The 26,792-nt window shown below is 48.1% G+C and overlaps 1 protein-coding gene across 2 annotated transcripts in view; it reads right to left on the reverse strand.

The window, feature by feature from the left end:
- The window catches only part of ANKRD11 (ankyrin repeat domain containing 11), a 129,643-nt gene that overhangs the window by 94,262 nt on the left and 8,589 nt on the right, over window positions 1-26,792 (reverse strand). For both annotated transcript variants that reach the window (XM_063410772.1, XM_063410773.1), the window contains exon 2: window positions 12,964-13,043. The gene's annotated coding sequence lies outside the window, so the exon portion shown is untranslated. The remainder of the gene's footprint in view (window positions 1-12,963; window positions 13,044-26,792) is intronic.

A 26,792-nucleotide genomic window follows, 5' to 3' on the forward strand; every position in this document is an offset into this window, starting at 1 on the left:
TGCCTGAACCAAGCCTGACTGTTTCACCAGCTGTAGTGAATCAAAGCCGACAGAATTCAACAGAAAGGCCCGAGAAGCAGCAGCTCTCTGTGCCTTTAACCTGTAATTGAATGGCACCTGGATCCGGCAGGGCTGCTCGGGCTTTAGCAGTTGCAGATGTGCAGCTGATGTGGCGCAGGAGCATTTGATCTCCCTGGAATGCAGACCCCGAACAATGCATCTGTGTGCTGGCCCACCACACGGCCGGGTGTGGGCCCGGGGGACACATAAAAGCCAACATTATACTGCAAGGGGAAAGAAAAAAGCCCCAGCGTGAGCTTGACTGTTGTTGAACTAAGAGAAAAACAATAGCAGCTTTGGTGGGAGTGTGTGCCAGAATGACCAGTGGCCACTTGCAGAGACATTCTTTGTTCAAGTGCTTCCACACTCCCTCCTTCATCGGCACCCAAAATCACAAAGGTACCGAAGGGGCTGCTAAACTTAAACCTCTGGTGACATCTGCACCTCCTGCTCCTCACAAACTCCTCAAACAGCTCCAAACTGCAGTTCTGGGCATTGTGGCCACAGTGAATCAAATCTGGAGCCTGCCCATTTGGGAAGCCCCAGTGTGACACAGTGGCTCCACTCGTCACAAACCCCATCGATGCCTCAAGTTTTAGCTTTCACATTTTTCAGATTCTGTGCTGCCTGGGTGTGTAGCTTTGAGCTTCACGTGAAGTGTCAGTAAGTTCTCTTCACAGGGTAGGGAGACAAAACAATCCTTTTCCAGCTTGAGACCAAGGACAGCTGTTACAAGCTTCAGGCCCAAAAGGTATAAACAACAGAGAATTGAAGAGAGCAAACAAGGAGGGTGGAACTTCATAATCTCAAGCTGTAATAGGACAATTAACCCCAATATGCAAAGGGACTTAAACCTATAAAAGTGTGAAACCTTGTAACCTGTCATTCATTTTCTGATCATTCTAGGTCCACCTTGGGTGTAGCCCTGGCCAGGTCCTTGTACTGCCCAAGGTGTATCCTAGAGACTTTTCAGTAAATACCTATTTTATTCTCTTAGCTCTGTCTCTATTCCAGGCCAGCCTCAAGGCATCACCACCACTTCCACATCTGCCTCTTTCATAGGCTGCAAATCCTCCCCCTGCCCCAGGACAAACAATCCCAGCATTGACCCCTCTCCTGCAGACCCCAGCTGAAGTTCACCCACAGCCCTGGAAATGTCCCCAGGCCCGGTGCTGTGTCCCCTGGAGGGGCTGAGCTCCAGGAGCAGCTGGAACCTCTGGCTTGGCCACCAGCACCACACGTCCACAGTGACACAGGCGTCCCTCCAGGCAGGGCAGTGACATCAAACAGAGCTGAACAAGGGCAGAAAAACAAACCACTCCAAAAGGAGTTAATGTTGTTAGACTGAGAGGACTCCAAGCTTGAGCCTGCCTTTGAACAGAGCTTCCCACAAGAACTGGATTCTTCTGAGAGGAGGAGCTGGGAGAGCTGCTGCCAGGGTTTCTGCTGGGGAATGAGGGGAAGCCCATCCTGGGAGGTTTATGAAGTTATCTATGAAGTTATCCTGACCTCCAGAATCACCCCCTGCAGGCACAAAACCATGAGCACTGCTCTCAGAAAAGTATTCCTAGCATGTCCAAGAAAAAGACAAGACTATCACTCCCCAGCTGAAAGAAGTGGACATTTCCCCTTCCAGTCTGAACAGATAATTCCACAGGACACAGGCAGTATCACTGGGATAGCTATGGCCCTCTGCAGGCTGCATACAAGGTAAAAGAGAAGCAATTCAAATTAAAAAAATGTTTAGGTCACTTTTTTATCACCTCAGCTGAATTAAAATGCAATATTGAAAATGCAGTAATTTCCATGTGCAACTTTAGCTACTCCATTAAGCTTCATATAAAAAGTTTAAAAATAGGAATGGCTACAATAAACTAAAAATCAGCAAATCTGACATAAAACCACCAAAATTACAAATATCTATATAAAATCACACAAACGTTAGCACATGTTATAAATATATGTGCAAAATTACTTATTCTGCCTGAAATCATCCCTGCTGCAGCGATCTGTCCTTCCCCGTTTTTCAACCCCAAAAGGATTACCATTTCTTTCCAGACAAGAACTTCTGCCAACATTCTGGAGGGCTGAAGTCCAAACCACACATAGTTCAACAACAGCAGAGTTGAACAAAAAGGAAAACTGGAGCTTTTTTTATTTTAATTATACCTTGTGAAAGTATGGCTGAGCAGGGGGGGGAAAGTAGTCCAAGTCATTGATTAATTCCAGAGTAACGAAGAAGGTTCATGGCACACTGTAATATATATTTTACTAAGTTCATCGGATTTATCACCAGCTTTTAATGGCTAAACTGGAGGTGGCTCTCCAGGAAAACTCCCACTGCTTGAATTCTCACACTGGAATGGCTGAGAGTCCCCAAATTAATAATTTTACAGGCAAGGGTTTCATAACTGGGTCAAAGCAGGGGGATGATGGTATAAATTCTTCCTCACCCAGCAGAAAAAAAAGCCAGGATCAAGCTCCTTTCCCAGGGATCCCCAAGGTTTTAACAGGGACAAAAATTCCAACTTTGCAAAATTGCAAAATCCAGCCTCTTTCAACACCTTTTAATTGAAGCCGTGCCAGGAGCGTGTCTGGAATTCTGAACCCACTTTCTCCTGAGCTGGAGCACAGATCTGCACTGGCAGCATCAGGAACAGGAGGTTTTCAGGAATAAAAACATTTAAATCTGCATCAAGGCATAAAGCTATGAAGAATCCCAGGAGAAAAAAGACTGAAAAAGAGCAATTGGGAACTAGGGCTACTCCAAGGTACCTGATGGAGCCTTAATGCTGAACATTCCGATGTTAAAGCCATGAACACTTATGGTTTTAACACAAACTGTCTCACTCCTCTGCCCAGGACACTCTGTCCTCCTTGTTTATATCTGAGAGTTGTTCCAAAGAAATGTATTAAAGACTAGAAAAAAATAGAGTCCAGGACTTTCTTCATTCCTCAGAGCTACTGTAAATTAAATATTAATACAGAAACTATTTCTGTGAGCAAAAGAAGCCCAACACAGGGAGATTTTTTATTTTTTATACCTCATGAAAATATTCACTTTAAAGTGACCTGACCTGAAAGCCACTACATCCTCCAGGGTAGAGGCATCAGTGGCAGCACAAGATTCCTAAATAAGCTGTGTCCTTGTTCAAAACCATACAATTTGTATGGTGACAGCACAGAAAATCACTGTATTAGAGGATAATTTCAATACCTTATTATAATTATTTAATTCAGCATTACAAAGGGGTCAGTCTCAGCCTAGGGCAGTGTCCTGGAGGTATCCAAATTACAGACAGAAGCACCAGAAGACACCACCAAGAGGTGATCAAAGCAACAGTTCATCACTTCACTGGCAGCTTCTAGGGTGTAAACCCCCAAACTGAGCTTTTTTTTGTTCACATCCTTTTGCTCCAGAGCCCAGGGGTGCTTGGAACTGAGGAACAGCTCTGGTTGGGCCAAGAACACCAGCCTGGAATTCCATGCTGCTGTTATGCCCAGCACAGTGCTGCAGTTATCTCCTCTGAAAATCTAATTACTCTTCTGTCTCATCATGGCCTGGGCTCACACAGAACCAGCTCCAAGCCCGTTGCCATTTCACAAGGACAGAAAAAAGAGATGAAGAAGCTCTGAAGGCTCCTGGGGGGAGAGAGATGTTCACCCACATCCCTCTCACGGACTCGTGGAATGGTTTGGGTGACAAGGGTGTCACCCATCTGAGGATGACCTCAGAGCTCATCCCATCCCATCCCTCTGCCATGGGCAGGGACATCTTCCATTAGCCCAGGGTGCTCTAAGCCCTGTCCAGCCTGGCCTTGGGCACTGCCAGGGATCCAGGGGCAGCCACAGCTGCTCTGGGCACTTGTGCCAGGGCCTGCCCACCCTCACAGCCAGGAATTCCTTCCCAATACCCCATCCATCCCTGCCCTCTGGCAGTGGGAGCCATTCCCTGTGTCCTGTCCCTCCATCCCTTGTCCCCAGTCCCTCTGCAGCTCTCCTGGAGCCCCTTCAGGTCCTGCCAGGGGCTCTGAGCTCTCCCTGGAGCCTTCTCCTCTCCAGGGGAGCCCCCCCAGCTCTCCCAGCCTGGCTCCAGAGCAGAGGAGCTCCAGCCCCTTCTGGGCAGGTCCAAAGCACCACCGGGATAAAAACCTCCCCTGGGGTCCCCCACTCCCTGCAGACCACGGGAACCAGCCCCAGGGACAGCTTCCAGCTACAGGAAATCCAAACTGCACTTCAGCTGGAATGGTGGATGACCTTCAAGTAGGGGACATTTAAAAATACATCTGCATGTGCACATAGAGCTGTGGGTGTTTTAAATGCTTTCCTACCTCAGCAAGCTTGAGGTCAAGGAAATGAGGGAAGTTTCTCTACTTTATATACTCGAGGGTTTGGCTAAATTCATATATTCAAGATCCCCTTATAGCACTAAATAACCAAACACTGCAAGGAGAAAGAGAGGAGAATTTAGCAAAGGAAGGAGAATTCAGCTGTGTGACACCTTGCCAAAGGCAAAGCCCAGAGGAGCTGCTACCAGTTGGTTTAGACAGAGATTTCCTTCAGACTGTTGTAAAAGCAGCATTAAAAATGAGAGGAAGAAAGGATTCAGGACTGGGCAGCTGCTACATCCAGCTGCAGCCCTGACTGGTGACAGGAAAAGAATACATGATTATTTTTCTTCATTATTTGTTTTCCTGTTTTTATTTTGCCCAATTATTTACTACCTGTTGCTATTTGATTTTGACTCCATGTAACTTCCATGTAGCATTAAAACTGTGTAATTATGTTAATGAACATAATTTACCAGACAATAACAAGTCGACTCTCTACCAGTCTCTAAGGTTACTCAAAATAATCAGGGTATTGGATAACCATGGAATATCCTGAGAGGGAAGGGACTCACAAGGATCATCCAGACCAGCTCCTGGCCCTGCCCAGGACACCCCTGGTCCCCAGAGCAGAGATCAGAGCTGCCCTTCTACAGGAATTCACAGACAGGACTCAGCAGCAGAGCTGGTTTATTCCTCTATTATTCCTACCCTACACCTCTCCAAAGTTACAGTTTCCAAAGCAAAGCTCTCCAATAAATGTCTTTCCACTACCTTAAAGTAAATTTCCCCAAGTATTTATTTCCTACATTGTCTTCAACCCAAACGTGCATTTCTCCTACAAAAGTTAATTCCAATTAAGAGAACGCTGAAAGGCTTCCTGCAAAAAACAACTACAGGATATTGGCAAGACTACAAGAATGAGGTAAAACTACTGAAGACAACAAAATAATTTTCTTCTGACTGTGCAACATAAAAAGAAAGTATATTTCTCATATGACACCAGCAATAAGTTTAGGACCAGCAGAGAATAACCAGAGCTATTCAACGCTGACCTTTGAATCCTTGTACTGTTCAACAGCTGAAAAAATTTTATAAAAAGATAAAAATGATCAAAATCAGAGAACTCCTCCCATCATACCCACTCACACCCATCAAGTTGACCAGCTCCTCTCATTTTTTCCAATTCCTTCAAGTAATTGTCACCTCCAAGCTGGAGGTGCCACATGCACACAAACACATCTAGTTCTGCAGCTGCCCTCTTTGTCTTTCAGCAAACTAAGAAACAATCTGGGTGTCAAGACCTCCAGGAAATTCAAATTAAGGTTAAATGTTAGGCAAGGAAACCACGGACACTCACAGGGAGCGTGCTCTGAGAGCCACCTGGCTGTGCCCCATGGAGTCCAGGCCTCCTTGCAAGGCACACGACAACTTTTGAACTACAACTGCTCCTCAAATCCCCTGGAGCCTGAAAGCATTAACATTTTCTAAGGGTACACAGGGAATTGATGGCTGTATTTTCACACTATTGTATGCTAGGATGAGTCCAGACACACAAGCTCCATCAAACCCAACCATTCTTCTCTCAGAGCAGACAAAATCCAACTTGTGCCACTGGTGTAATGCTGGGAGAACTGGACATCAGCTCAAGAGAGCCCTCAGGCATTGGCTCTGTAGTTTAGATAACCACCAAAATAAACACCTGGAAACCTCAGCTCTGGTGACACAGTAAGGAAGAATGCAAAATCTCCAACAAACACCAGGCCTCAGGCAGAAAAGCCATGGAATTCTGGAGTGCTTTGGATTGGGAGGGAAGGACCTTAAGGCACATGGGCGGGGACACCAAGACCGGGTTTCCCTGGTGTCACTGCCTGCAATGAAAACAACACCAGTCCCTGGGACCTCCTGCCCCAAACACTAACGTGGTTATGTGGTATCAATTCATCTCGATTTTACAGCTCAAGCCTAGGAGTGAAATCTCAGCCTGGGATAACTCAGGGTATCTGCAGTGGTCTGTGCCTGTCCCACAATCAGCGCTGATTTCGGTGTTCCCGTGACTGCCCCACGAGAACCACCAACACATCCTCACCACAGCCACCACCAGCGCCAGCCCACTGGGACTGCTCACTCACTGGGGCAAAAATAAATGAAAAACAGGACTCCATGAGCAATTTTACTTGCAAAAGCAAACACAGCATCCATTTACAGTGGTGATTTCCCAAAATAACCCGTACACATGGCCACCGTCCCCACTCCTCTGCGAGGGTTCATCCAGAAAGGTGACGTTACACAAGCACATTCCTGGTGATAAGGGAGCCCCATGCACCCAGTTCCCCAGAAATAGCTGCTGTGCTCCAAAGTAACCTCTAATATCGATAGCGGCAGGGATTTAAATTTCAAATAAATTTAGATGAAAGATTAAACCCAGAACGTCAGTTCCAGCACGGTGGAGATGCTTGTCTTCCATAATGAAGGAGCCCATAAAAATAACAAGGGAGAAGATTTACACCCAAGCTCCTCCAAAAAAAAAAAAAGAAAAGAAGGGGGGGATGAATTACTGATTTTTGCAGCTACTTAGTGGTAGGAACAGATGGTTCCAGGCAATAGTATTGACAACCTCCCAAGCTCCCACCCCCAAAGGTGAGCTGCTAAGTCTGTTCCAAATTCAAGAGTTAAAAGCGTCGCAGCTGAGAGGCTCAGCCGGTCCCACAGCTCCAGAACTCCACTTTCCTTTCACCCGAGGGTTGTGCCTTCCCAAAAGGGCCCGAGGCAGCTCCTGCAGCCATCTGCCCACTCTGGCAGGAGCCAGGGCTGAGGGAAGGGGAGGGCAGGCCAGGGATGGAGCAGCTCTGAGGGAAAGCAGAGCTCTCAGTGTTTGTCCACCAGTCCAAAGCCACTTCTGAGGCTAAGGCCAGGCGTGTCAGCTTCCCAAAACAGCCAGGCACAGGAAACAGTTCTGGGAATTCCAGCCCCCAGAGCCTGTGCCATGGTGGGCACAGCCCACGGTCCCTCACTCCCTTCATGTGCAAAGCACCCAAAACCTCCCCTCTCCCAGCTCCTGCACGTCCCCAGCAACTGGAAACAATCAGCCTCCAGTCACAACCCAAGATCAAACACTCCTTAAAGCAGTAACTTGCTAAACACAATTCAGCTTTGGGTTTCTGGAGAAGCCCAGCAAACTACCACAAAACAGGGATAACACCCAGCAGCAAAAAAGCTGCTGGAACACCTGAGTGAGTCCTCAAGCATCTTGCTAAGCCGGGAAGCAATCAGGCTGAGCCAGCAAAGCTCAGCCCTTGTTTTCCCGTTGTTCCAAAATCAAAGCACTGCCAAGAGTTTAGCCAAGGAAACAGAAACATTGCTAATGCCTGCTTCCCCTCTCCACAGTCAGCATGGAACTACAGAATGGGTTGGGAAGGACCTTAAAGCTCATCCCATCCCACCCCTGCCATGGGCAGGGACACCTTCCACAAGACCAGGTTGCTCCAGGCTCCATCCAGTCTCACTTTGAACACTTCCAGGGATGGGGCAATCCAACATTTTAGACTTATTTTTCCAAATTGTTTCCTGGTTTTGTCAGAAGTCCCCTTCCAAGGGCTATCAGTGAAGCAGATCCATCACTTTTGCTTTTGCTTGCAATAACCATTTCCCACTTTTCTCTGCATGTATGACAGAACCAGGAGCAGGCTGCACCTCCCTGTCTGTGTCAGACACTGGGGTTGCTCAGCCAAATCACCTTCCATACCAGGTTTCCATGAATTCACACTCTGGGTCTCCTGCTACTGAACCCCTCTGAGCCACCATTCCCACCCACAGGGTGTCCAGCAGCTGAGCTGTTCCCTGGACAATGCAGCTCCACTAAAGACACCCAAGCACCTCCCTCAGCGCTCCTCTGGCAGGCCTGGATTCCCTAAACACAAAACCATCCCCCTCACTTAAACAACTCAGAATCTGAAGGTCAAAACCTCAGGATCACCATTACCTACACAACAGGGGAGGGAACAAGAACATCCCAAGAAGTACAAGAGAGCCTGGTCCTCCCCAGGACCTCGAGCTCCAGGGGTGGGAACACCTTGCACACCTCCTGCTGCCAAGAGCATCATCTGCACTTAACCACACCATGAGATACCTCTGGAAAACAAGGGATTGCAGCCATATCTTGTGTCACCCTGCCACTCCACTCCCCAGCCAGTGTCACTTCCTCAGGGCGGAGGCCACAACTTTCAAGAGCACGTTTGGGTGCTCTGTGGAACACCCATAAATAAATAAAACCCTCGCTCACCACCCCACAACCTGCCCCCCAGCACTTTTACTTTCCCAAGAGGTCACACCCAGGAACACCATTGCACAACAATGGAAGCAGGAACCGGCCAAGAAACCTGCAGATCCTTCCCCAAAAACCCAGACTCCCTGTGTCACCCAGCCTGGGTGGCTCAGGAGTCTTTCTCTAAGAAATAACAGGCTGGCAGTGACTGGAAATGATGATCCCATGCATTGTCTGCTTGTTCTAATGAACTCGTTCCTAAATGCAACCATGATTTTTAAGTGTACATTACATGTTAGTTGATATTAATCTACAAAATCATAACCCAGAAGTGTGCATTTTTCAGTGTACATTACATTAGCTGATAGAAATCTACAAAATCCTAACTCAAAGGCATATTTCTTCTAAAAAATGAGGATTTCTTCTAAAAATGAGGATTTTTCAGGGTCACAATATAGCCCCTCAGAGAATAAAATTATTCAAAACCAAGTAGATTCACAGAAAAAGCCCAACCAACCATTTTGCTTCTTTTCAAGCAGCTATTGACATGGTTTTGTCTAGTTCTAAACACTAGAGGAAGGAGAAAAAGGGCTGTATTTGGTTGTGGGTTGCTCTCACCAAGAACGCCCGTCTGTGCCATGGTGAATAAATGGACCAAAATTACACCCAACGAACAAGTCAAGTGAGACATTTTTCAAAGCAGCCTCTGCTCAGCTCAGGTCTGTTCATTAAGGTGCTGCATTGTGCTCCAGCTTGGCTTATTAGCAGTGGAAAGGTCAGGGAAAGTGAATTAATGGAAGTGCTGCGCCCTCCAACATCTGACACGCAAGAGAGGAGCCTCCCTACCTCCACTGCTCCTGAAAGGTACCTTCAAATTGAGGGCATGTAGGTGGCACCTGCCAAAAGTGCCATGTGAATAACGTTGGCAATTTAACAAATTCTAGGAAAATACAGAGAACTGTAAAAGCAGCAATTCAACCACTCAAAGCAAATGCTTGTGCTGAGATTACAGTTGAAAAAGCAGCTTTTTCACGGGGACAGGGGGAAGGATTTAAAGCTCTTTCCTGTAGGTCTCAGCAGGGTTTTACGTCCAAAAACTCAAGGCTTGTTTGACCCACAAAGAACTCCAGGCTCACAGTTAAGCCACCTCTGCTTAACCTCCTCTGCGGTGAAGATACGGGTTTAAAAGTTAAATTTAGACTGTGTCACTTCAGTGCTGTCCAAGAGACCAGAACAAGGCCACACAAACATTCACTGCTCCTAAGGGCCGTGCAGAGCCCCCTCACACACAGGGAGGACAGAGCTGGGGTGTCCCCCACCAGCCCCACCTCCCCTTCCCAGGCAGAACAAACCCAAACTGGCTGTGGTGAAACCCTCTGGGCAAACCCACACCTGGAGAGCCACTCAGCTGCTTCAGGGAGCTTCCAAAATCTCTGTTTTTCCAAGAGAAAAGGCTCCAGCAGAAGTCAGCAAACCCACGAGCCACACAACTCTGCTTCTTGAATGCTGCGTTCCATAATGGAATTGTTTGGGTTGGGAGGGACCTCACAGCTCATCTCACTCCAGCCCCTGCCATGGCAGGGACACCTTCCACTGTCCCAGGCTGTCCCAGCCCCATCCAGCCTGGCCTGGGACACTGCCAGGGATCCAGGGGCAGCCACAGCTGCTCTGGGCACCCTGACAGGGAACAATTCCTCCCCAATATCCCATCTAACCCTCCCCTCTGCCAGTGGGAAGCCACTGCCCCTTGTCCTGTCACTCCATCCCTTGCCCAGAGTTTCTTTCCAGCTCTCCTGGAGCCCCTTGAGGCATTGGAAGAAGCTCTAAAGGTGTCTCTGGTGCCTTTTCTCCCACAGGCTGAACAATCCCAGCTCTCTCACACTATTAATTCCCCTTGTACTTGGCTTCCCCTCCATAACACACCAGCTTCTCAACCCAAAAGCCAACACTGGACCTCATGGAAAGCTCTCCTTGGCTCCACAAGGACCAACAGCCTAAAGAATCAATGTACACTGCACTGCCAGAGGGTTATCCTGCAGCCCCTCTAATCTGGAAGGGGCAAAATTACTGTTATTATATTAGAAAATATTCCTGCAGAGAAATATCTTCCTGGTGGAATACTGAGCTCCATTTCCCCCAGAGCAGTAAGACCTGAGAACCGTATGTGAACACATTTAAGAGCATTAATAGAAAAACACCGAGCAGTTAAGTGAAGTCACGTTCCACCTAAACAACGCTGCCATTATTGCAGCATCTGACTTTCCGAGGACAATTCAATCCTGGCAGCAAGTATTGTAATTGCTTTTCCACTCCAGGCCTCGGCTTTACAATCGTGCCCTTCTCGGGAGGTCAGAGCGCGCAGGGCTGAGCTCGGAAAGCAATTCTGTTCCTCATTCATCCCTTTAATCCCACACCTGCATATTCATTAGGAACTCCCCGGAACACCACTGCCAAAGCCAGCAGCAGAGCTGGGGCTTGGGGACAGCCCTGACCCCCCGGCCTCCCTGGGAAGGTGTCGGAACCCGCGATGGCACCAGCGGCCGTGGGTGCGCCGGAGCCACCCAAGGCCAGGAGGAGCCAGCGTGGTGCAGCCACCACTGCTGCCAACAGCAAAAACAGCAGCAAATTCCACAGCCTGGAGAAGCTGTGGCTGCCCCAGCCCTGGAAGTGTCCAAGTCCAGGCTGGACAGGGCTTGGAGCACCCTGGGATAGCAGAAGATGTGCTCATGGCAAGGGGTAGAACATGATGTGCTTTGAGGTCCTTCCCAACCCAAACCATCCCATGACTCTGTGATGAGCTGGCTTGCCTCAAGCACACAGGTGGAACTGTCTTTCCAAACAGGGCTGTGCAAACACACCTGAATTTTGGGTAAATTTTTGTCATCCTGGTTTGAAAGGAACAGTTTGCATTCAAAAAGCCAAACACCACTTACTCCAAAAAAGGAAAAACCCTTGTCCCCAGCTATGAAACAAAACAGGCAGCAAACAGCAATCAGCCTAATTTATAATTGATGTTGGAGCTGAGCTGGGTTTTTCTGGGCCCTGCAGAGCTCCAGGAAGGAGGACAGAGCTCCTGCACACGCCAGGAAAAGGGCTCTACCTGATACACTTTAATTACCTAACAGCACTGGGAGAGTCACCGATGCCTGCTCTGCTTTGTCTTACTGTGAAAGGCTTCTCCTGCTATTAATATTCACCAGGGGAAGCTGAAATAACATCTTGTCTCCATCTGAATACTTTGAAATTATCATGGCCACAATAAACACAACGATTTTTAGGGGTTTTTTTCCTCAAACTCCAGGACAAAAGACACCTATCAGCCTGCAAAGGCACCCGATGGAGCAGGGCTGGATACACCGAGCAGCTCTCCAGCAAAAGCCTTTCCTGTGCTGACAACTCATCACAAATAATCCCAGTGCAGCCTGAACCCAGAGGTCAGCCAAGGACCCAGGGCCCCAAGGCAGGAGCCACATGCTGCATTATCCACTGGAAGCCTTCTCCATAGGATTTCTGGCAGTGCTGGGGGTGACCCAGAGCCAGGCATGGAGCCCACCCAGCTTCTGCTCAGCTCCCATCACATCAAACCACCAGGACAGCAAACAAACCCAGCCAGAACAACCCCGTGTCCAGATCCAGCCACACCATCAGGATCTCCAGGACAGCACCAGCCTCTCCCACCCTCGTGCACAAAACAGAGGCAAAAATCTCATTTTTTCCCCCTAAATTCCACTCTACGACAGCCTGTTATTTCTGCATCTGTTAATGCTCCCGAAAAGTTGAATCCTAACATTGCCTCCAACTGTAGTCTCAGCAGATTGGGAGGTTTCTCTGCCCAAAATGAAACGTAGGTGCCATCTGTTTCAATTAGGCTAATCACAAGGAGACATAACACTGGGAAACTTAGAGACTTTGGGTTTTTTCAAGACATTTTGAAAGCAAAGAGAAAGAAAGAGGTATTATTTAATACTCAGCAGTCAGCAGCACCAACAAGCTGCACAGTCTGCTGGGCAAACCTGTGCTGGAACTGCCCACGCAGGAAAGTTCACTTTTATTTCACTGAGGCCAGAGAAAAACTTGCTACATTCAAAATTATCTAAAATTAAAATGACTTCTCAGAACTACAGACAACTCCCAAGATATTCTTGATTAGTACCTTTTATATATTCCACAGAACTTGCAATTTTTGCTTTCAAATTTCAAAAAATAAAGAAAAACATTTTAAAAAGGCAAAACCAAACAGTCCAACAGAGACACAAGCACTTGTGAGGGAACAAACTAGAAATTTTGGACAGAAGCAAAGTCAATATTTACCGATTCCATAGTTGAAAGCTGCTCTTCACAGGACATATATTAAAATCCAACAGAGGTGTGTCCCAAAAACGCTGTGTAATCTGAAAAACACAGGAATTTGTTCATTAGATAATTAAAACAAGTGAATTTTATTCACAACACGCACACTGGATTTGAGTACATGAAGGTTACCAAGTACCCTTGCCTAATCCACAAATAAACTCCTGATAACGACTCTGCACAAACAGAGGAATAAAGGAAGGAGTGGAAGCTCAGCCAAGCATCCACCTTCTTCCATAACTTTCTGATAATAGCTTTGTTAAAAATCACCTGCTTCAAGGTTCCTGTAACCATCTGGGTGGGCTTAGAGGTATTTTATTTACAAATGAGGGCGTGTCAGCCCCCAAACCTGAGCAGCTCATGAACCTAGAGACAGGCAGGACCAGAACAAGCTCCTGTGCCAGGAGTTCCCCTTCCCCAGCAAACCCTTGGAATTATCCATGGCACAAATGCTCTTTTCCAGCACACCTTTGCTCTGAATAGCAGTGGATCTACTACAAACACCTCACTTGATTTTTTTTTTACCAGCTCTTGCTGTAGTTTCAGGAATGTTTTTCCAGCTACAAATTCCCAAAGTGAAATTTCTGACGCGGGGCAGGAACCAGCAGGAGCTCTCAGCACCCAAGGCAAAGGGGAATTACATTCATTAACTGGCACACATGAAAGGGCTGGCAGATTCCAAGCCCAAACCCTGCACTCCTCACCCTTCCCAAGCTGGAGGAGCTCAGTGGGATGGTGAGGGACCCACAGGTATGGAAATGAGCACTGGGAGCACTGGGCCTTCCCCAGTCCCAGTGATGTGATTCTGGTCTGCCTAAACAGGTGAATGGGTGAACTGCCAGCTCCACACCCTGCTCATGCCAAATTCCCCCAAACCCCATATTCCATCCAATCTCCAGGCACTGCAAACCACACCGAGGGACACAGTGACAGCCCCTGCTCCAGCTACAGTGAAAAAATCTGAATTTTTTGCCTCGCAGAGCTCGTGACAATTTTATGCTTTACTGCCACTCGCCACCTGACAAACAACTCATAGCTGGATTTTTACAGCTGCTTTCCAATGGGATGGTTCCTTCCAAGAACCATCCAGGAGAGACTCTGAGGCCAGCTGGGACTGATGCTCAGTGCAGGAGATCAGGAACCCTGGGAGAGCCTTGTTTGTTTTGGGAAACTTTCCCTCCCCAATGAAAAGCCAAAGGGAAGATGTCCAGATGAGCAATGCAGCTGCATCCAGGGCAGAGCTGCTTCCAGCTGGGCTGAGGGAAGTCTTGGGAACCTCAGTGAAAAGGAACAGGCCAAAACAAACCCTAAAACCCAGAGGAAGATGTGAAGGCTCAGGGTCCTGACTCAAAGAAGGAATTCTGCAGCAGGTAAACTTGTCCAGATGAGCAAAATGGAAGTTTTCTGGCATTTTTCTTGGAGAAGAATAAAGGACATACAGATACATGGCTACCTCATAGATTTCTCCAAGGCCAAGGAGTCCTGGATCCCCTGATGGTAGTGCTCACACAGCACCTTTTCCAGCAGGATTCCCCTACTCCTTTCATCCTCCTCTCCATAGTAACAGTCACATCACCAATTAGCATTTCAACAGCAGAAAGAGAGAAACTGGGGGAAAACAGCTGAACTTCCAACCACAGTGCCTGTAAATGCAGCAGTGCTGCTGACAGCAGTGCCTGCCACGGAATGATGGAATGGTTTGAGATGGAAGGACCCCAAAGCTCATCCCATTCCATCCCCTCTCATGGGCAGGGACATCTTCCACCAGCCCAGGATGCTCCAACCTGGCCTTGGACACTTCCAGGGATGGGGCAACCACAGCTTGCCTGAGCACCAACTGTCATCAGCTGTGAGCAAAATTACCAAAAAGCCTACAGAAATCAGTCCCAGGACACGGACACAGCATTTTCAAGGTCTATTTACAGCTGCTTGCTGGCCCCCATACAGCAAATTTATTCATTCCTTGGCTCACACATAAACATACATAAAGTATTGTAACGCTGAAACAGCGACCACACATGAGCCAAGTAATTTTCACAACGAACATGGCACCATTTTTTAATGAAATTGTTATCAAATCGCTTAGGAATGCAGCAAATACTCCAGTGGGAGATGCCCAGCACAGCCTCACTGCCTGTACGTGGTCGGGTCACTCACACAACGTTCCTGCTGCGCCGAATCCAACATTTCAATTTAAACCCAACTTCACTTCCAAAAGCCACATTATAATTAACAGACACGTCTATCCATCCCATTTTCTTAGCTTTAGCTGATGAAAATGTATCACTTCACAAAGTATCATCACTGCCCTTGTCCCTCCTGGGAACCTGCAGGGCTCACTCTGGACAAGGCTCCAGCCCTGCCGAGCTCGCAGTCACTGCACAGGAGCCACCTGCAGTGCACACAGCACACACTGGCCTTCCTGTGCCTCAAAATGGTCACTCAAACACCAAATAATCAAGTGCTGAAGGTGGCCAGATTCTGGTTTAAAACAGGTTCAGTCTTTCAAGACTTGAGATAACTTTATTTTCTGTAAGCGCAAAGCAACTTGGAAACTCTGGGCAAGCAGACAGTTCCACCAAAATAAATGTATAAATGTTCAAACTTCTATATTTTCCCACCAAGTCCTGATCTTAACACTGACCACGGGGTCCCTCAGCACCTCCCTGAATTAGTGATTCTTGCTGCACCCACACACAGATCAGGACTTCACATTCAGAGCACAGCATGCTGCTTCTGCCAGCATTCCACCAAAAAAATTGGGAATTACATAATTCAAACTCCTTAATAAAAGGCTATCTTGTAACTTCACAGAAATTAGTATTTGAAGATGGAAAATGCTTCGCAATCCCAACCGGAAAAATACTGACATTAGCTATTGACTCTTCACACCAGAGCAGCTGGGATGTGGCAGCAACACCAACTGGTCCCAGCAGCAAGGTGAGAATTGCCTTCCTTGAAGGAATAAACCCGTTCTGAACAGATGCAGAGTCCCCATGAAAAATGTGTTTGAGATTCAATGATTTCATACACCTCAATGTTTCTAAATTTGATCAATAATGCAGAAAGGTTCTGCTTAAATCTCCTTTTCACAGGGAGCAGGAAAGAAGCCACTGCTGCTGTGTCATCCCAGGAAATCCAGAGGCCAATGTCCCCACAAATGTGTGCCTCACCACTGGTGTTCCCTGAGGGGAGAAGCTGTATTTGGGCCCCAAGTCAGACTTGCATCAATTCAGATTTTATGGTGATCTAGAACTAAGCAGCGTAACAGGATATCAGGGATTTAGATTCTTGTTTAGACCAACTTTTGAACAGAAGAAACCTCTAGGGAGTAAGAGAACCTTTTTCCACAGCCCTCATCTGCTTCCCTCAAAATAACTCCAGGAAGAGACAGAATTTCAATAAGGCATCTCTCTGAGGGCTGCAGTGAAAATATACCCAGGGGAGCACCCGAGACCCACGGAGCTCCCGCTCTCGGATAAGCTCCATTACCTCCCGTACAGAATCAAGGGGAACAAGTACAGCAAATTTGGGGAAATTTGGACATGTTTTCCAATGCACTCCACAGGCACAGCTCAGTGCCTGCCTGCACAGCCTGACAGAGCACAGCCAGAGCTTTCACCTGCTGAAATGGGGAAAAAATGCTTAAAATGCCACTGTAATTCCAGAACCTGAGAAAACAGACTGGGGAGTGGGGGAAGAACCCTTCAGCAGCAGCATTACAAACCCCACAAATGTCTTCCATAAATATCCATGGGTTCCTTCTGCTGGAGTTTGGGGAAGAAAATGTGCCACCTATAAAGAAACAGTGCAGAACTCCCTGTCTCTGGAGCTCTGCCTGTCCCATCCCAGCAGAGGCCAGAACAGCCATGCCCAGCACAGAGGAAAGCTGTCCTGGCCCCTCAAGGGATGGACACTGAATACAGATCAAATTGTGGCAATTTCCCCCAGGAGCCTGGAAAAGCACCCTCAGACCACTCCACACAGCTCAGGACTCTCTAGAGCAAGAGGAGGAAAAGAAGAGGTGTTGCTCTGTAGATCTGAAGGGGGATAAAGAGTTGTTTCCAAGAAACCCACCTAAATTTGAGATAAATACCTCCTGCAGCCTATCAGGGGCTCCCAGCACAGCCATCTCCAGGCTCACACACAGAGAAAACCACCAGGTTCCCACCCTTTTCAGAGACATTCCCAGCACTGGGGTGAGCTCCAGGATCTGCCTCTCACTACAATTTACCAAAATTCCCACAGCAATCACAAACCAACTATGCTCAAACAGCAGCAGCTACCCAAGTGAAATGCCAAAGCATACAGAGAATTCCACCAGTCCTAAAAAAAAACCCCACCTTTCAGCATGTTTGATTGTGACAAAATTGCAGCATGAAGTAAAATTTAATTAGAGGCTTTTGGGACAAAAGTAGGTGATATATTCTCGGTCTTAAAGTTCCTTTATTTTGCCCTGCAGATAAGATGTATGCTGAGATCTACAGTTTTTAAAGTTTGTGTTGTCTGTGCTACTTGATAAAAAATATAAAATAAGCTGATACTGTCCTCAAAAACACAGACACTTGTGTGGGCTGAAGAGCCCAAGGTTTAATTTGTCCCACTGCAATAAGCACAAAGGGCAGGAAAGATGTGATTCCTGGGAAAACAAATTGTCCTGTAAGTGTTTTAATTGAAAGTCTGACATGGACAACGCAGTCCCTAGGAACTGGGGGTTGACAGAAGCCTAAATTCAGGAACGACCCAACTGTTTGGAGATCTCCAGTGAATTAGGAGAGGTCAGAATCTGTGATGACACACCACAGAATCACAGCATGGTTTGGGTTGCAAGGGACCTCAAATTTTGTCTTGTCTCTGCCCCTCAGGCACAGACACCTTCCACTATCCCAGGCTGCTCCAAGCCCCATCCAGCCTGGTCTTGGACACTTTCAGGAACGGGGATTAAGCTCCAAGATGTTGAGCTTCACTGACCCAATGAAGGCAAGAAGGGTGGATGCTCTCTGGAATTAAAGCCATAATTTAAAGTGAGCTCACAGCTGCTGTCATAGTTCAGCCTCCTCCTCCTTAAAACGAGTGAGGTGGGACAAACACATCCTTGCCCTCCCCAGAATGAATCCCTCCCTCCCTGTGACTTCACCACAAAGTCCCACTCAATTCCCTCAGTAACTCCTCTGAAGGGAAGCAGGAGGGTGAATGAAGCCACTAGGCCACAACAAGCTCCACTTTATTTAAAAATGAATCTGCATTCCTTAGTCCATGCCCAGTTTTAACACATGGAGAAAATGGCATTTTTTCAAAAGGGAAGAGTGAGAGAGAGACCCATTTGTCCCAGACATTTGTATCCATGTGATTCTGTGGCAAATTGGATACAGGTTACTATTAATACCTGAACTATTTCCTTTCCCTTCCGAACGCTGATTGGAGAAAAGGATGCAAGCATCCCATTTTAAAGCACATTAATTAGCCAACGAGGAGTCAAGGAAGTCACTGTTCAGCTTTCAAGAACAGTCTCCCTCACAGAGGGGAAAAAAGCAACAAACATCCATGGGGTAGCTTCTGGTTGGATTCTGAGCAGGCTGAATATCACCTCCCCAGCCAAGAAAACTCTCTGTAGTGACAGGAATGTTACAACCAGACACTTCAACAACTCAAATACAGGATTTTTAGGAATATGCAGGTGGCAGCCCCACACCCAGGTATGTAGGATCAGACAGCGTAACCTGGCTGGACAATCCAGGAGGTCCCCAGCAAGCAACATGAAAAATGTAATTGTAGAATGTGCTCAAGTCTACAATTCCTGGGTTACAAGTGCCTTACAACCACCTCAAATTACACAGCAAAGAAAGAGCTGAAAGGAGGCACCTCCTTGATTTCCACACAGCATCCCTCCCCTATTGTCTGGGGCCTGGCAAGTTAAGGTCAGAATAAAAAGACTCCTTAAAAATCCCACATACATTGAAAGCACCTACAGCTTCCACTGATCTTTTTTCCATTCTATTCTAAGCCCTGAACAGGTTTAAGTAGCAGTTGTCATCATTAAAGGAGCTGCTCCCCTCCCACTTTCCCTTCTCCCGAGGAAGGAGCATCCTGGCAGCACCAGGGACAGGTAAGGAAGGAGCAGCTGCTGTCTCAGGGTACAAAAACCCAGTCTGGAAAAGGGTGTGAGGAGGCAGAGCCACACGGGATCAGAGAGCACTGCTGAATAACAAAATAAAGAAACACAGTAATAAGTAACAATGCTAAAATACGGAGGTGAAATGTCTGCCTGTGCCCATTGAGGTGCCTCAGCCGCTCACAGGGGGTTGAGGGATGCAAGTTCTGCCCCTGCCCAGCTGCTGGTGCCCAGCTTCTCTCTTGGGCCACTCCAGAGCTTGTCCATAAATCAGCTGAACCTGCCAGAGCAGCAGCAAACCCCTGATGCTCCTGTGCCCACGAGGGGCAGGGCGGGTTCGTGCCCCCCGGCCGGAGGGTGGGCGAGCCCCGACCCCGCAGCGCCTCAGCCCCACGCCCCAGGAGCAGCCACGGCCCGAGAAAGGGCACAGCCCTCCTCCCAACACAGCAAACAAACAGCTCAGAGGGTGGCAAGGAAAACGCTCAGAGGACAAAAGGACGGAGTCAGGATTAAACCCAGGCCCTTGATCCCCGGCCAAATGGCCGACCCGTAAGCCCACGCAACTTCCAGAGCCAATTTAAAATCCTGAGTGTGGTATACTTTAGGTTATAAAATCATATTTAGACACACATTTTGAAGTGTTCTTCGCTCTGCTGGTGGCTAAAAACAATTCCTTTGTCATCAAATCTTGCTTCAGCAAGCTGACGTGACGTTTTTAACTCAGGAAATAAGATAATTATGGTTCAAGGTAAACAACTACAACTGTGCATCATAAACAGTTTCTAATTTTAAGCCTGAGTCCCTTTAATGCCATCCATATTTTAAAGACAGTTTCCTTACAAATGGTTTAGGCTGTCTGAGCAGCTTGTGACTGAGCCTGTGCTAATGAGCAGCAGCAGAAGGAGCACATCCAGGGAAAACAGAGGCTGGTGGAGCAGGTGAGCTCCTGTGTCAGCATCATGGCATGGTTTGGGTTGGAAGGGACCTCAAAGCCCATCCAGTCCCATCCCCTGCCATGGGCAGGGACACCTTCCACTAGCCCAGGTTGTTCCCAAGCCCTGTCCAACCTGGCCTTGGAACCAGAGGCAGCCACAGCTTCCCTGGGCAACCTGTGCCAGGGCCTCATCAACCTCACAGCCAAAAATTTTCTCCTAATATCTAATCTAAATCTTTCCTTCTTTCAGTTTGAAGCCAGTCCTCCCTGTTCTGCCACTCCAGGCCCCTGTCCAAACTCCCTCTCCAGCTTTCTCAGAGCCCCTTTATCACTGGAAGGGGTTCTAAGGTCTGCCCAGAACCTTCTCTTCTCCAGGCTGAACAAGCCCAGCTCTCCCAGCCTGTCAAGGTAAACCAAACATCAAAGGAGGAAAATACACTCTGAATCTTAAACAGCTGGAGAGGCAAAAGCTCTTGGAACAGGGAGAAAACAAAGCGCTGAGAGCGGAGCTACGCACGCTTACGCAACCCTCGCCGCGAGTCATCCCGGATCCCAGACCTCAAACGCCCCACTGGCACAAACAGCAGCGAGTCGAGTTGGAACTCGTGCACAGAATCAGCGACTGAGCTGCTCAACACAGGCAGAAAAGGCAGCCCCAGCCCCTCCGCGCTGCGTGTGAAGCGGCCTCGCGCCACTGCTGCCCTAAAACGCTGCCAGAGTTACCTGGGAACAAAGGCGGGCAGGGAGGAGCAGCATCCCGGCCGAGCCAGGCTGGAGCACACGGTGTGAGCACGGCTGGAGCTCCAGGGAGGGCAGAGCTGTGTCTGCCTTGGGGATGAATCAGAGGTCGCAATAACTGCAGGAGCTCTGAGGTGTTAGCCTGGCAGGCTCTCATTCCTCCCCATCCCAGGAAAACGTGCTAAATTACAACCAAACAAGCCCAGCCGAATGGGGGGAGGTGGCACAGTGAGCCAGCTCTGATAGAGACAAAGCATTCTTACAGCAGGGAGAGCCAGGGGTGGTCAGAAGGATCCCAAAATCCAGCGGTGGGAACGCTCCTGCAGGAGCCCGAACGGCGCACAGGAATCACGGGGTGGAGCCAGCGCAGCCTGGGAGAGCTTGCTCCTCCAAAACTTTTCCTCACTAAACAATTCCAAAGCACCCCACCCCACTGCTGCTATTGTTGTCAGAGAGGGAATTCCAACCAGAACAATGATTTCCACGGCATTTTTCCGTTGGAAGAAGAAAACTGGTAACGCTGCACAGCAAAAACAAAATTTCCACAGTAGTTCATCCAGTACCACAAGTCTCCTTCCTAAAGGGAACGGATTAACGTGCCTGCAGTCTGCTGTGCAGCGTGCATGTATTTTTAGCTCCAAGGATCCGAAGGCAGCGATGTGGTGGAAGCCTCCCAGGCTGGAGTTAGCCACGGGAGGTTCATCCCTCTGCACCCTGGAGAGGGCAGCTCATTAAGAGGCTGCTCAGAGCAGAAGGAAACAATTCACCCATTCCCTGAAGAAATCCCTCTTCCCACGACTGCACACGAGGCAGCTCCTCTAAGCTCCCCAGCCCCCCACAGCTCATCCCGATTTGCACCATTTTTGGGGAACAGCAATGCATTTAAAGTGCTCCTTCCTCCCAGATCTTTGGCACAATTAACAGAGATAAACTCAAAGCCATGCTCGTGGCCCAGCATGGGATGAGTGGCTCCAAGTCCACCCGAGTGCCCACAAGACTGAAAGGAGCAGAACAGTTTGGCTTGACAATGTTTTACCTGCAACTAACACTCTTCTATGAGTACTGGTAAAGCAGCATCAGCTGCTGTCCAAACCCAAGGGAGTGAACCTGAAAAATATCATGGGATGGTTCGGGCTGGAAGGGATCTTCAGGCTCATCCCACCCCTGCCATGGCAGGGACACCTCCCACTGTCCCAGGCTGCTCCCAGCCCTGTCCAGCCTGGCCTTGGGCACTGCCAGGGATGCAGGGGCAGCCACAGCTGCTCTGGGCACCTGTGCCAGGGCCTGCCCACCCTCCCAGGGAAGGATTTCTCCCTGATATCCCATCTAACCCAGCCCTCTGGCAGAGTGAAGCCATTCCTGTTTTCCTGGCACTCCTATTCCTTATGAAGAATATCCTCAAAGTGAAGCTTCCAAGGCAGCCAAACACCTCAATGGCCACCAAAGCCTCTCTGCTCTCCTGGCTACCATGAGCCAATGTTTAACCCAATTATCAGCGCAGGAGTCCATTCCCAGGCCACAAAAGGTGACTTAGTCACATTAGCTTCTACCTACAGCAGTGCCATTCATCACCAACCCTTCAGGGACACACCTTTGGGAAAAAACACCTGGCAGGTGTGAAAGGATCACTGCCTCAGACCTGGGAGTCCAAAGAATGGATTAAAATGCAAGCAAAACTATGAATTAGAGAGTAATCAATAATTAGAGAGGTTATTGTTTCATAAATCACCAGGTATTCTGGCTGTCCCATCCAAGAGCTCAGAGATGGCACTGCCTGGATGCAGATGGTCTCACCTCCCACCTGCAGAGGGGCATTTGGGAATCCCAAATGTGCCACTGGGGAACACAAATGCTCAACTCTGAGTATTCATGGGACAACAGGCAGAAAAGGAGAGGAAAAATTTAAAAATAAAGGAAAAATGCAAAAAGCCTACACAAGACCCAAAAGTCCTGAGTAGAGACAAGCCATTTCTCAGACTTCAAATAAAATTAGATTGTGAATCACAGTGAAAGATACAGAAATGCAGAGGGGACCAGAGGTAACCTCCACAACCAAGGCTCCTCCACATGCACAGCACACACTAAACTGAGCTTACACACCTCAAAAACCAGCTCGTTTGTAACACTCACAGCATCTACCAAAGGCAGAGCTACTAAAATCTGGTGTGTAGCTCCAGGAAAATAAAGCTTTGCTCCAGCCCTGCCTCCCCTCCTGAGCCCTTCCTCCTCCAAACGCCTGAAATAGGATGTTACACTACTTGTTTATACGCCATTACAGAAAAACATGCTGGGTTTCTTCATCCTGCATTACAGAACAAAATGTTACCCAATTCCTCCTGTAAAGTACCAAGAAATAACTGTGAGACCATATGCATGGGGAAGCATCCACGTGCTGGAGTAATCCGGCCTTACGTAACTGCCCATGGGCGTCTGACCACAACCAGCAGCAAAGCAAGGGCCAAACCAACTTCCCTTTAAAACCCACCCAAAAATTCACTCTGAGGGGTCTGATTCAGGACATAAATGAAATTTGTGTCTCTAAGCTACAACTTGAGGTTTCTGCCATCAAAGTACCCAGAGCAAAGAATCCTGGGTGGTTGATTTTCTCTCCTTGAGCTCATCCCCATTAACCAAAAATGAATCATTTGTTAATTGGGGAGTTCAGTTTGAGCCCATGTCACCACGATTTTTATCTCAGTACTTAGAAGACAGCTCCTTCCAAGGATCCACCAAGCCATGGACAAAGGCAGAGATCAGCACCCTAAAGCATCAGGAATGTGCGCACTGACAACCCTGGAGATCACAGAGTGGTTTAATTTGGAAAAGCGTCTGAGATCATCAAGCCCAGCAACGCCACCACTAAACCAAGTGTCACATCTACGTGTTTTTTAACACCCCCAGAGCAAGAAGGTCCCCCCCAAGCCTCCTTTTCTCCAGGGTGAGCCCCTCAAGCTCCCTCAGTCCCTCCTGGTGCTCCAGACCTGCCCCAGCTCCCTTCTCTGGACAAGGCGTGCAGGCTCAGCTCAGAACAGCAGCCATGGTGTGAGACAGACACGGACAAGGCAGCCAAAAACAAGAGGTGCAAAACCCACCCAAAATCCACAGGTAATAAATTTAATAAAATCCATCTTTGTCCCCTTTCTACCTGCTGGCAGCCAAACGGAAACACAAAAGCACAGACACATTATTATGAAAAGCAAGTCAACTTCTTGTGCAGGGATAAGGATAACAAATGTGTCACTGCTCTGTTGCAAACTGAACCCAGGAAAGAACATTGCCAGTTAAGCTATTACGGCAAATGAAATGAAAATTGAAAATCAAGTCTAACAGACATTAAATTTAAATAAATATATCTCAATTCCAGGATCATAATACATAGTTCTTATGACAAAAAACTTCTGGAGAAGGGAAAAACACCCGTGGTAACTCTGAATATTAAGCGGCGGTACCACAGGCATCTCACAGTTTATCTAAATAAAGTGTCTCCTGCAAAGAGCCCTGGTTCCTCCAGTGCAGGCTGCAGTGTGATTAACAGAGGTCCATTAGAGAGGCAATCCATAACCTGGCTCCTGTGAGGAGTCCCTTCCACATCCGTCTAAGTTTCCATGGCAACCAGGCAGGAAAATATAAAGCAAATTACAGTTAAATGAAAATTATTCTCCATGACAATATATGTTAATGCGGGAACATTTGCAAGGCCATTTCAGATAAAATGTTTACATTCACACATGTGTCTACAAAAATAAATAAAAGGCAGCTGGAGCAGCTAATGGATCACCCAAAGAGAAGGATCAGAGTATTTTTTTGCCCCCAACAAGTTTTAGTCTATTCATCAGAATAAAATTCTTTAACCTGAAGAATACCCAAAGTATTTGCCCATTTCCAAGCAGAAACACTCTTTAAGGAACAGGTTTTCAGACGATCTAAAGAGCACATTTCTGAATGTTTGTGAACCTTTAATTTTCCTGGCTGCAAACAAAGACCACATTTATGCCTCCCCATCCCAGCAGAAAATGGTTTAAATGAGAGGTTAAGTTTATATTTAGACAGATCTGACTGAAACTGGAAATAGTGACTTATTTTAATCAGTTATAACTTACTAAGAACTGGAAGGTGTTTCATACCTCAGAATTTGGGGTGGTGACTCCACAGCTGGGAGAATCTTATACCCCACCAGGGTTTAAAGACAGCACAGGCTGCTGAAATACTTTTAGAAAAGCCCACAATTAAGGCTGTAAAAGCTGATCATACTCTCCCACCATCACCACTTAGCCTGAATAGTCCTTTTTTAGGGAATGTATCTCAGTTTAGGGAATACATCTTCTGGAGCATGAGGGAAGTTAATTGGAATGAGGCTCCTCAAGATGCAGCCACTGTGTTATTTTTTTAACTCCCTTGGCTCGTACCCCAAAGAAAAGCCCAGAGAAAGGAAGGAGGTTATAAACTGACTCAGTCTGTGCCACTGAAACGCCACGTTTTCAGAAGGGTCTAAAATACTGCCCTGGAAAACAGCCCCCCCTCAGCCGCCTGCCACGGCCGCCCTGCCAAGTTCCTTTCCCATGGAAATGCTCTGCCTGTTCTGCGAGTAACACAGGTGCAGGTTTCTTAGGAAGCCCCAGAAAGAGCACAAGGCACTTTTTGAAGGCGTTTGGGAGAGCTGGGAACACAGAGCAGGGCATTCACTGCGCTGGCACATCTGAGCTCGCTCCGTGCGCGCTCCCACTGACCTCTGCATCTGCCTCCTGCCTCCGCCTACGGAACAATGCTCGGATCATGGGGATCGTAACTTTTTATGACAGTGGGAAAACTGCAATCTTCTCCACGAGTTCACTCCACCCTGCACATAAAACTGCTCATAGGTTCAACCATAAAGCAAACTCCCTCCTTTGAAGTTCCACTCGGAGCCCCGCGCACGTTGTAAAGCCGAGCTGGAGGAACGCAGCGCATTAAGGTTTTACATAACCACCCTCGTGGAGAGCATCGCTCCCCGATCACCCAGAGCAAAAGCAAGGCAGGTCAGAGAGTATCTGGGTAACAAAACTCCTGACAGGTGAGCTCAGGTTACCCACAAACACCAAAGTCACACACCAGCCAATATATTCCAGCCATGCTCCACTTTCCCCGAGGATCAGCTTCCTGCAGCGCTCCCATCCTCGCTTCAGCTCAGCACTGCTCCACGGCCCCTCCACCTTTCCCTCCACAGGAAGAGGAGGGCTGGAAGGGAGTTCTGGAGATCATCCAGCCCCACCTCCTGCCAAGGCACCGTCACCTGGAGCAGGTGACACAGGAACACGGCCAGGTGGGTTTGGAATGTCTGCAGAGCGGGGGATCCCACACCCTCCCTGGGCAGCTGCTCCAGGGCTCTGCCACCCTCCATGGGAAGCTCCTCCTCATGTTGAGGTGGAACTTCTTGTGCTTTAGTTTATGTATCTCCATACAACGCACAGAACACAACTATAACAGCCTAAAAAACAAAACCAAACCCCTGGCAATGGAACCCCAGCAGCAGTTGCTAGGATTCTCTGCAAACCTCACTAATTGCTGGGACTGGGTTTCCAGGGAAGCTCCTTGCTGTAGCAGTGGAGGGGCTGAATGCTGTTTTCACAAAAGAACTTGTAAAACCCCAGGCTGCATGTCTGCAACAGCCAGGATTTATATTCCAGGCACAAATCAGATTATGCTGCACACACCGTGCTCCCAGGGCTCTGAGCAGGTGGATCCCACCAGGACGAGCAGCATTCCTGGATGCCCAGGCTCCAGGGCCAGGTTCCCTGCTCTCCCTGATGGGCTCCACATCACTTTGAGGAGACCTGACTGACTGTGGCAGATGCCTCCCTGCTAGAAAGTCATCTTCTCTGTAAATGTAAGCAAAGGCGTGCTAACATGGAGATTTCAGGGAAAACCAGGCTGCCTGCAGCTTTCCTGCAGGGAAAAGGCAGGAGATTCAGGGACACCAGGCTGCAGGGCAGCACTACCACTACTGGTAACCTTGTAGTGGAGAGCCCC

Source organism: Prinia subflava, chromosome 13, assembly GCF_021018805.1.
Source record: "Prinia subflava isolate CZ2003 ecotype Zambia chromosome 13, Cam_Psub_1.2, whole genome shotgun sequence".
In the NCBI taxonomy this organism is placed as follows: domain Eukaryota; kingdom Metazoa; phylum Chordata; class Aves; order Passeriformes; family Cisticolidae; genus Prinia; species Prinia subflava.